General features: G+C 36.6%; 1 long non-coding RNA gene across 1 annotated transcript; it reads left to right on the top strand.

Moving 5' to 3' along the window:
* Window positions 1-4282: 4282 nt before the first annotated feature.
* LOC150034275 (uncharacterized) lies at window positions 4283-5981 on the top strand. Its single transcript, XR_016531089.1, has 2 exons — window positions 4283-4835; window positions 5739-5981. It is a non-coding gene; the product is annotated as an uncharacterized LOC150034275 (long non-coding RNA).
* The last annotated feature ends 3767 nt before the right edge of the window (window positions 5982-9748 follow it).

The following is a 9748-nucleotide window of genomic DNA, read 5'->3' as shown; positions in this document are numbered from 1 at the left end:
AAAGGTAATGTTTCTAAAAAACCCCAATTAACTAATTTAGGGTTGTATGTTTAATTTATGCAATTAGAGTAAAAATTGATCCTCAATTCCACTGTGCATGCTTACTTTTCCATCATGTGGTACCAGAGCATGTCTTAATTTTACTCAATTGCATGTGGTGGGTATCAATTTATTAGATAAAAGTGAGATTGGAAACTAAAATGGTTTTTAGGTTTTGGCAATTAAATTAAGTTTTTTTTTGTAGTATTAATTTGTAATTGCTCACATGTTTATGAGCATTAATGTGTGAAAAAGGGTTTGTAAATTTTCTAGAGTTATTAGAGTTGAAATTAGGATGTAATTGCTCGGTTTCGGGAAAGAGGACACCTTCAAAATGAAGGAAAAAAGCTCACAGACCCGAGAAGGTTGTCCCCAGACCCGAGAGAAGGGTCTAGACCCGCCGACCCGGTTCGCACCCGCCCGCTCCACTTCACGCGACCCACGCCTCTACGCGCCTGCCCACTCTACTCGTGAAACGGGATCCGTTTTTCGCGACCCGCACCTCTGCGTGCCCGCACGCTTCCGTTGACCACCCCTACATTAGTTGATCAGTCGGACTAGACGGTCTGGACCGGTCGAGTTGAGCTGGTTTGATCGATTCAACCTGTTTTTTTTTTGGAGTTTTTGGGCCGGTTCAAAAGTTTTTTGGCCGGTTTAAGTTGATTCAAAGGTGTTTGAAGCTGGTTCAGAGTGGTTTTTTGTATTACACCAAATTCTTATTGTAATAATTTAGTTGTTAACTTAATTTAAGAGCTAAAACCAATCCATTTTAGGGTGTTTAATTAATTATGCATGTTGATGTATGTTTTAATTAAATTTTGAATCTTGTTGTGCATATGCCATATAGATTTAAAATCCCACCATAGGTTAACATGTACATACATTTGATATATGTTATAATTGTTATAATGTATATAGTATGCATGTTAAGTTTCTTTAATATAAAGTGTTATATTAAAGCATGATCATCAAGTATGAATGTATGTATAGATGTATGATTATAGGGTTATAATGGTTATAATTTTATTTTTGTTATAAAATTACCTAGACTTTAAAATCTATAACAAAGGTAAAAGTTGCATGCTCACCTAAGATTAAATTGGTGCAATTGCAATTGGCTTTTCTAAAGAGTTAGAATAGGTCAATTACTTGTTAAATAAAGAGTTATTTACTTACCCGGGAAGATCTTGTCTAAGGTTGGGGGTTCTTAAGATGACAGTTTACGGAACACCTCCTACCTGGAGATCAAACTGGCGTCTAAGTCAAATAATCCTAGTTTTAATGAGCATGCGTGAGAGATGTGAGGTAATAAAATTTGTTTATCACCTAAACATCATAGGTTAAAATCTAGTATAAGAGTTATACATGGATCTATCACCTAGACTTAGGATATGTTTAATTTAGCTGAAATATATCTCTAAGTATTTTTTATACCCTAAATCGTTATAGAACACTTCAGCTAGAGAGAAGTAGCGTACTTGTAGCTCTAGCGTTCATAAGAGTTCACACCGTGAGGTCCATACTGGGCTTTGGGTCGTGCTTAAGAGTGGACTCCCTTCGGAGAGTGTTTGCATGGATCAATATTAAGGTGAATAGGGGAAGTAGTTCATAGTAAGTGGGTGAGGGGTATGTAACAACATATCCCACGGTCTCTTCCATTAGGTCGCACCGTGAGATTCCTATAATGCGCCTGCATGTTTGCCCTGGAGCGACCTTTCCCTTCAGAGGGTTGTATAATAGGATTCGAAACATCACAAACTCCAAATCTAGATAGGCTCTCTTAGATCAGTTTTCATATTGACTTTCAACTTTCGGGAGCATGTTGATTCTGGTTTCTAAAATCCAAAAATGGAAGGTTACACTTACAAGAATTACTAAGATGTTAGTACATTCTCAACCAAAGTAGCGATAACTAAAGTGCTATAGGAATAAAGAGTTATTTTGAGGTTAGCATCTAGTCAAGATTGTCTTGGTTCAAAAGAGGAATAATCGACTGCCCTTCGGTGGAGGTTACTCTAAACTTTTGAAATATCGTTGCAAAATATAATGATAAAGGGTACATTATTATTATTATTATTATTTTTGCTAAACTTGATTGGATTTAAAAGATTAATGTTTTTTTACTGAAAAGGATATGTTCATCTTTTCAACATGAATAGCTTGATAATAGCTTCTGAGAAACCAAACGGCGATAATTATTCGGCATGGAAATCAAATCTAAACACAATACTAGTAGTTGACGATTTAAGATTTGTCTTAACTGAGCAATGCCTTCAAACCCCAGCCTCAAATGCTAACCAAACTGTTCGGAAAGCATACGATCGATGTGTCAAAGCCAATGAAAAAGCATGTGTTTACATTCTTGTCAGTATGTTTGATGTTTTGGCAAAGAAACATGAATCTTTAGCTACGACTAAAGAGATAATAGATTCATTAAGAGAAATGTTTGGGCAACCATCATGGTCCTTTAGAAACGAGGCAATTAAGCACATTTACATGAAACAGATGAAGGAGGGGACCTCTGTTAGAGAACATGTCCTGGATATGATGATGTACTTCAATATCGCTGAAGTAAATGGCGGACCCATTGATGAGGCTAACCAGTTTATTTTTATCTTACAATCTCTTCCGAAGAGTTTTATAGCTTTTGAGACAAATGCATCTTACTTTAGGTAAGGGGAAGGAATTGTATGAATCCAGGTCTTGAACAAGGGGCCCCACCCTCTCATTGGCTCGAGAGGGGGTTTGGTTTTTAGGTTGGACCTTAAACCAATTGCTCATTAGAGGATCAGTGGAACTTAAGAAATAAGATGTAGTCTCGGGGGGTAAAACAGTTTTTATGACCTAGCCGAGATTACGAACAACCTGTGAAGGATTAGCTTACTAATCATGGTTATATCATATGGACACAAATATATCTTTAGTGAGGGGAGTGCAACTACGGGACTATAGTAGAATGACCCGTGAGTTAACGAATGTTGATTAACTCCATCTAAAGAGTTTAGCCAGATAATCTCGGATCATTGGAGCCCATGATCTATAGGTCCATTAGGTTCCCTTACTGGCTCATATGGAATAAACTTATAATAGTATGATAGAATAATTCGAATTATTCGAATTAGGTGAAGAGAGAGAAATCGACAAATATATGTGATATAGTGGTAGATTTTTTTTTTTTTAGATTAGAGATACAGCTTTAATATTTAAATGTGATTTAAATATCAAGAATATGAATACGTTCATATTCGGAAGCTCAGAAATAATGGAAATGGTCAAAGATGTAAAAAGTGAAAGAGTTGACTTATAGTGAAATGGTCAAAGATGTAAAAAGTGAAATGGTCAAAGATGTAAAAAGTGAAAGATGGAAATGGTCAAACTTTATTGGATAATTCCACTAACAAAATAGTGGGCTTGATTTTGGCTTATAATGGAGATATTAAGCCCACTTAGATAGTGGATTCTAGGTTTTGGGATTTTATGAAGTTATTTCATGCAATTTTGCATGATCCTTTTCTATAAATATGGGCTTGTCATTTTGGATTAAAAACTTTTGGACATTTTTCAAAATTAGTTTTCAAAAATTGGGCTGAAAAAATCCAAACCCAACCCAAATTTCACTCTACTATTTCCATCTCTTTCTCTCTCTCGGGTTCTTCATCCATCGGGTCCCACTACCCGGTTCTGAGTCCAGAGGATAGTAGTTCAGCTTTAGTGGTTGTTCGATTCGTATTTGAGCGGAGATAGGTGAGTTTCGGGAGCTTCAAAGGTAAAGTTTCTAAAAAATCATAATTAACTAATTTAGGGTTGTATGTTTAATTTATGCAATTAGAGTAAAAATTGATCCTCAATTCAGCTGCACATGCCTACTTTTCCATCACTATACTCTCATGCTTCTTCGCCAAGACATCAGATATGCTGGCAAGAATATAGGCACAAACTTTCTCATTAGCCCTGATCCATTTGTCATATGCATCCCGGACATTTCGGTTTGCATTGGCGCCAGGAATGGGAGTGTAGCACCCCACACATTTGTTTTTAGTAATAAGGTAATTTCAGTAACTTTATTATTTGAAATTTCAGTAATTGTTATTAGTTGGAGGACATTTTTGGAATTTTGGACTTCAAGTATAAGTGCGAGAGTTTAACTATTGGCATGAAAATTATTCAATTTTGAAATTCAATTTGAAAATTAATGGCAGAAATTAATTTTCTTTTGAAAAGGAAAGAAATTAAATAGTATAAAGTGAAATAAGGAAATGAATTAAATATAATTATACTATTTCCTTTTTAGTTATTATAATAATAATAATAATTATTATTATTATTATTATTCTTTTTTAAAAACCAAACAGTTCTCTTTCTTCCTCTCGCAAAAAGAAGGCCCCCACCCTCGTCTTTAACCAGTTTCCGCCGCCTCCCTCACTGTCCAAACTCCCATCGTGCATCGCGCTGCCGATTCTCCCTTCGGCCACCACAAACTGCGACTTGCGACTCCCCCATACCCTCTTCACCGATCTCGCCCTGCTAGAGAGCCGTCCGTCGGAGTCGCACCGATCTTGCCCAGCAGGAGGAGCCGTCCGTCTGAGTCGCCACCGCCTACTTCAAGCCCGAATCGGAGGAGCCATCATTCGTAGTCGCCCGCCACTCCTCCGTCCAGCCCTACAAACCCCCGCGCCGTTGGTCCGCTACCATAAATCTGTCCAACGGGCTGTTCGAGTTCCTGTCACGGGGCCACCATTCAACTCCAGTTTCTGCAGTCGACTCTTGGTTTTGAACAGATCTGGGATTTAGGTAAGGTCAATATTATGAGAAGGATTTCTTGAAGAATTTTGACACCCATTGATTATTGGATTAAATAATCATTTAATTCATGTTTTGAAGGTTCTAAGTCGTCGTTTGTTGGAATTAGAATCTGGTAGGAGGAGATTTTGGAGTCGAGATTTTTGGGAGTGGTTGTTGATCAAGTTCTTGGAGTAAGCTTTTGGGTATTTTGAATTTGAATCTGAGGTTTCACAATTATTGTTGGACTGAAATTTAATGGTTGTATGTGTATGTTAGGGTCGTTACTTCAAACCACTGTCATCGTTTGGTTGTTTGATTTTATCTGTGGGGCCAGGCTTTAGATGTATGCTTTAGATGTATGCTAGCATGATGAAGGTATGTTATGGCAGAATGTTAGCATGATAAATTGATAGTATGATCTGAATCAAAGTATATTCTGGTACAAGATCTGAATTATTTAAATATGCACATAGACATTTGAATGCTAGTATGAGATGGTATGTGCTTCCATATGATTGTATTTGATCTGATGATATTGAGGTATACATGTATATGTGGTAGAGCCATGATGTTGAGGTTTATATGTATGTTATCGATTCGTACGGTGATGATTTTGATGTTGAGACTGTGCGAATGTCCTTACTGATTAGTTAGATGCCCATTAGATTTTGTGTTTCCTTCGAGATTCACTAGTTTGTGTTTCCTTCGGGATTCACCAGTTTGTGTCTCCTTCGGGATTCATCAGAGGTAGTGGGCATACTTAACTACAGTAGGATAGAACTCAGTCTCCTCATTTCATGTGTATATGTGCCAGAGGTGGGTATCTAGAGGACATAGATGCCCAGCCTGACCCAATAGTGGGGTTACTTACTGAGTATTTTATATTCATTCTTTCTCATGTTGTTGTTTCAGGTAAGGGTAGAGATGCACCAGTGATGGACAAGCGGAATTCGTGATTGAGCCACTGGGACTAGTTTTTATGCTTCCGCATCATGAGATTTAGAGTTCTTTTCAATTTTTCTCTTAATGTTTAGTTTGACGTTCGAAACTTATTATTAAGAATTGTTTTTCATATCGATTTATTAACCTTTATGATTTATGGGTACCCTATTATTGTTTTTAATATTTGCATTTAATAAAGGACTTTTGAACTTCCCTTATCTATGTAGTATTTATTTCATCATAAAGGAGTGTCGTTTTAAGTTCCATGCATGCATGTATTTTAGTAACGGCCTAACTTAAGTCCTAGGGGGTCGGGTCATTACAGGGAGAACACTCCTCTGTTAAAACGAACCGTAGATCATCTATTACCAATATAGTATTAAGGTTTGATTTCCACATTGCATAATTATCTCCAATAAGTTTATCAGATGCCAATAATTGTACTAATGAACTCGTCATTCTGAAAAATATAAATAAATTTTATCAGTGAATTGCGTTTTAAACCAAATTAAGTTTTAGCAAAATAATTTAACAAAGATTATTTTTGCAATGATACTACAACGAGATATTCTTGACTAAATACTATTCCCAGAATAACCCATATTCTGATAGTCATTTAGCTATCATTTTTGGTTAGGAATTACTAACATTTTAGTAATTTTGTAAGTGTAACCCTTTATTTTCAGACCTTAAAAGTCGGCCCCAACGATGCTCCCAAATTGGAAAGTCAAAGTTGAAAACGACATTAGAAATCCTATCTATTTTTTGAGTTTGAGTTGTTCTAAATCCTATGTTCAAACCTTCCGAGGGGATAGCCGTCGTTAAACGACTAGCGGGATTGATTTAAAGATGACAAGCAGGCACAACATAGGAATCTCACGGTCCAAACCAACTAAAGAGACTGTAGGATACGTTGACACATATCCTTCACCCACTTACTATGAACTACACTTCCTCCATTCATTTTGATCTTGACATCATGAAAAACACTTTCCGAATGGAGGTCACTCACATGGTGACACGAAGTGTTGCACGGATCTCACGGTGGGACTTTTCTGGTGATGTGAGAATTGAAATCAATATATCGTATATTTGATTTTCCATTAAACAACTTCCCCACATTCACCTTAATCTTGATTCACGCAAACACTTTCCGAATGGAGGTCACTCCTAGGGTGACACGACATGCCACATGAACCTCACGGTGTGAACATCTTACGACGTGAAAATTAAAATCAAAACATCACATTTGATTTTATGGTGAACAACTTCCCCTATTCACCATAATCTCGATTCATGTAAACACTTTCTGAATGGAGGTCACTCCCAAGGTGACGCGAAGTGAAACATGAATTTCGATCGTGAACTCTTAAGGACGTGAGAGCTAAAAATAATCATATCATATATGTTTATTAATCTCTATTTGAAGCATTCTAACATAAGAAAAGAGGAGATCCAATCCATTGTTTACAACCCAAAAGGAAAAAAAAAATAATGAAGAAATAACCTAATGATGCTACAAAGATAAAGAAATAAGAAAAAATTGAGGTCTCTCCTCGGCCTCCATCAATTTATGTATGAACAAGCTGTAAAAATTTGAAGAACTTATTTATAGAATATTAGGGAGCGTAGCCACACTAACTTTTTCTTATCGTAGCATAAGGCTATAGCATAGCAACCCTTTCTGCTACGCTCTTTCAATTCGTTAGGCGCACGCATCTTCCGTCAAAGTCCATAGCATTGCAACGCTACAGGACAACGTTGCAACGCTCCACGATATGCACACTATTGCCTTTTAGTGTAATGCTAGCATTGCGATGCTCTGGCTCATGGATGCTTTTGCCCTTCAGTGTAAACACTCGGTAGAGGGTTGCAATGCTCTTGCCACGGGCATTTTAGTCCTTTCATATCCATCAAGCTCCAAAGGCCCAATTTCACTTCCATTAACTCCAAAACAACCCCAAATGGCCTACAAACCACCAAAATATATGAAATGCTCGAATTCCTACCAGAATGGATATTTAATCATTTAAACATAACAAGCAATGAAAATTAAGGGCATAAATTAGCTTTGTTTTAGAGGTATCATAAAGCCAACAAATCATTCCACTAAAAGTGAAAACATCAGGACATAAATTGTCTACCATCTCATCCAAAAGTTTGTCAGCATACTCCCTATTATTGTGAGAACAAAATCCTCTGATCGAAATGTCATAAACAAATCAAGCCATATTTGTAACCAAGTTTTTCTGAAGTTTACGAAAAATATCTATGGAGAGATCCATCAATCCGCTCTTACCAATACCATAAATCAGAGACGAATAACTAGACGGGATGGTTTTAGTTGACAAAATTTCATGTCCTCAATTAGATTTAGACCATTATTATTTTCCCCTCTTTTGCAGAACCCATCAACCGAAATACTATAATAATATGCATCTGCTAGAATTCCATAACCTCTTATTTCGAGAAAAACCTTCAAAGCTTCCTCTAGCTTACCCTCTTGACAAAATTCATAAAGAATTATGTAATTTTGTGATAGCTAAATTCCTTTGAGACCCTTTCTAGAAAGATGATGTCAATTGATGTAAAAAGATTTCTAGAAGAGCAATAGGTGGAGAACAAAAGACTACCATTCTCAAGAAATCTTGCTGACTTTCATCCTAGGTCTTTATGATGAGGTTGTTGTGTTTGATCATGTTGAAAATCTTGTTGACTTCCATTCATTTGATGTCTATCCATAAATGTGTCTTATTGATGTGAATGATGTTACTCTACTCTGTTGCTTATTTGAAGTTTTGAAAATTAAAAAATCTATATAATTCTTTGGGTGGAGCTTGATGGATATTTGCCAGTGGAGAATGCTCATGAAGATGGATTAAAAATTTTGGACATTCTAGATTAATTCAAATGTGTTCTTTCTAGCTATTTCCTTTTTCATGTTGTTCATGTTACACATTCTTGTCCAGGCTGGAGGATGCTGCACATTGGTTGGTTCAAGTCCCAAAATTCTTACTCGTGTAAAAAATGTAACAAAACTTTGTTGTTTTCTTTTACCAAGTTGTTAGTATGAAAAATTATACCACTTTCTTTTTCCATTGTTTTGTATACCTATCTACCACCTACTGTGAGTTTCTAATTCCCATTTCAATATTTTTCTAAGGAGACGCTCTATTAGGTAGATTTATCGTTCCAATTCTTTCAGTTCACCATTTAAAGTTCGTTTAACTAATTGGAAATGATGTTAATGGTAGAGATTGAATATCATTAAAGAGATTTTAGGCGGGTCTTGCCGACGCTTGTGTAGTTTGGTGTTGGTAAAGACTCTCCCAACGACCTTATTCCAACTATCCTGATGCTCAATTTGGTGTTGGAAAAGGCTTTTCTAGCTATGGAGCTTATCTTGGATCGAGCTCATTTGTTCCAAGTTGGTCTCTTACATTTCTTTAGTCATGTTTCACCTTTTCTATGTTCTATTCCTTTTCTTGCTTTCTAAGGTACTTAATTTAGTTAGTATGTGATAACATGAAGGCCCCAAGTCACGAAATTTTATAAAAATAGGAAAGAAAATTTTTCCGGGAGTTTCCACTATTCAACAAAAACAATGTGATAGGACTCCAATTACGTTGCAATATCAAAAAAGAAAGAATGAAAGAGGAAAGGGGGAAGTCGGTGGTTGAATCGGTTAAGAATTATTGTCAAGGCTGTTGAGAGAAGTTGAGGCTTAAAAAAAAGGAAGAAACTGGAAGGGAGGGCAGTGAAGTCTGAATGTCAGAAGTGACGAAGGAGAGCTCTTGAGAGTGGGAGTTTGTAAGTCTCTGTCGCAGAGAAGTCATTGCAGTGTGCAGTTCATCGTCTACTTCTACTAGACGATCGTGTAGCAAAGCTCAGCGATCGTGTAGCATTTGGTAGGTGATTGTATAGCAATTGGTAGACGATCGTATAGAAACTAGTAAGTGATCGTGTAATAGTTTGTAAGCAATCG

Source organism: Benincasa hispida, chromosome 8 (assembly GCF_027475165.1).
Source record: "Benincasa hispida cultivar pf3 chromosome 8, pf3_genome.v1.1, whole genome shotgun sequence".
Taxonomy (NCBI): Eukaryota; Viridiplantae; Streptophyta; class Magnoliopsida; order Cucurbitales; family Cucurbitaceae; genus Benincasa; species Benincasa hispida.
The sequence above is the reverse complement of the archived record's forward strand: the minus strand, read 5'-3'. Positions and strand labels throughout refer to the sequence as shown.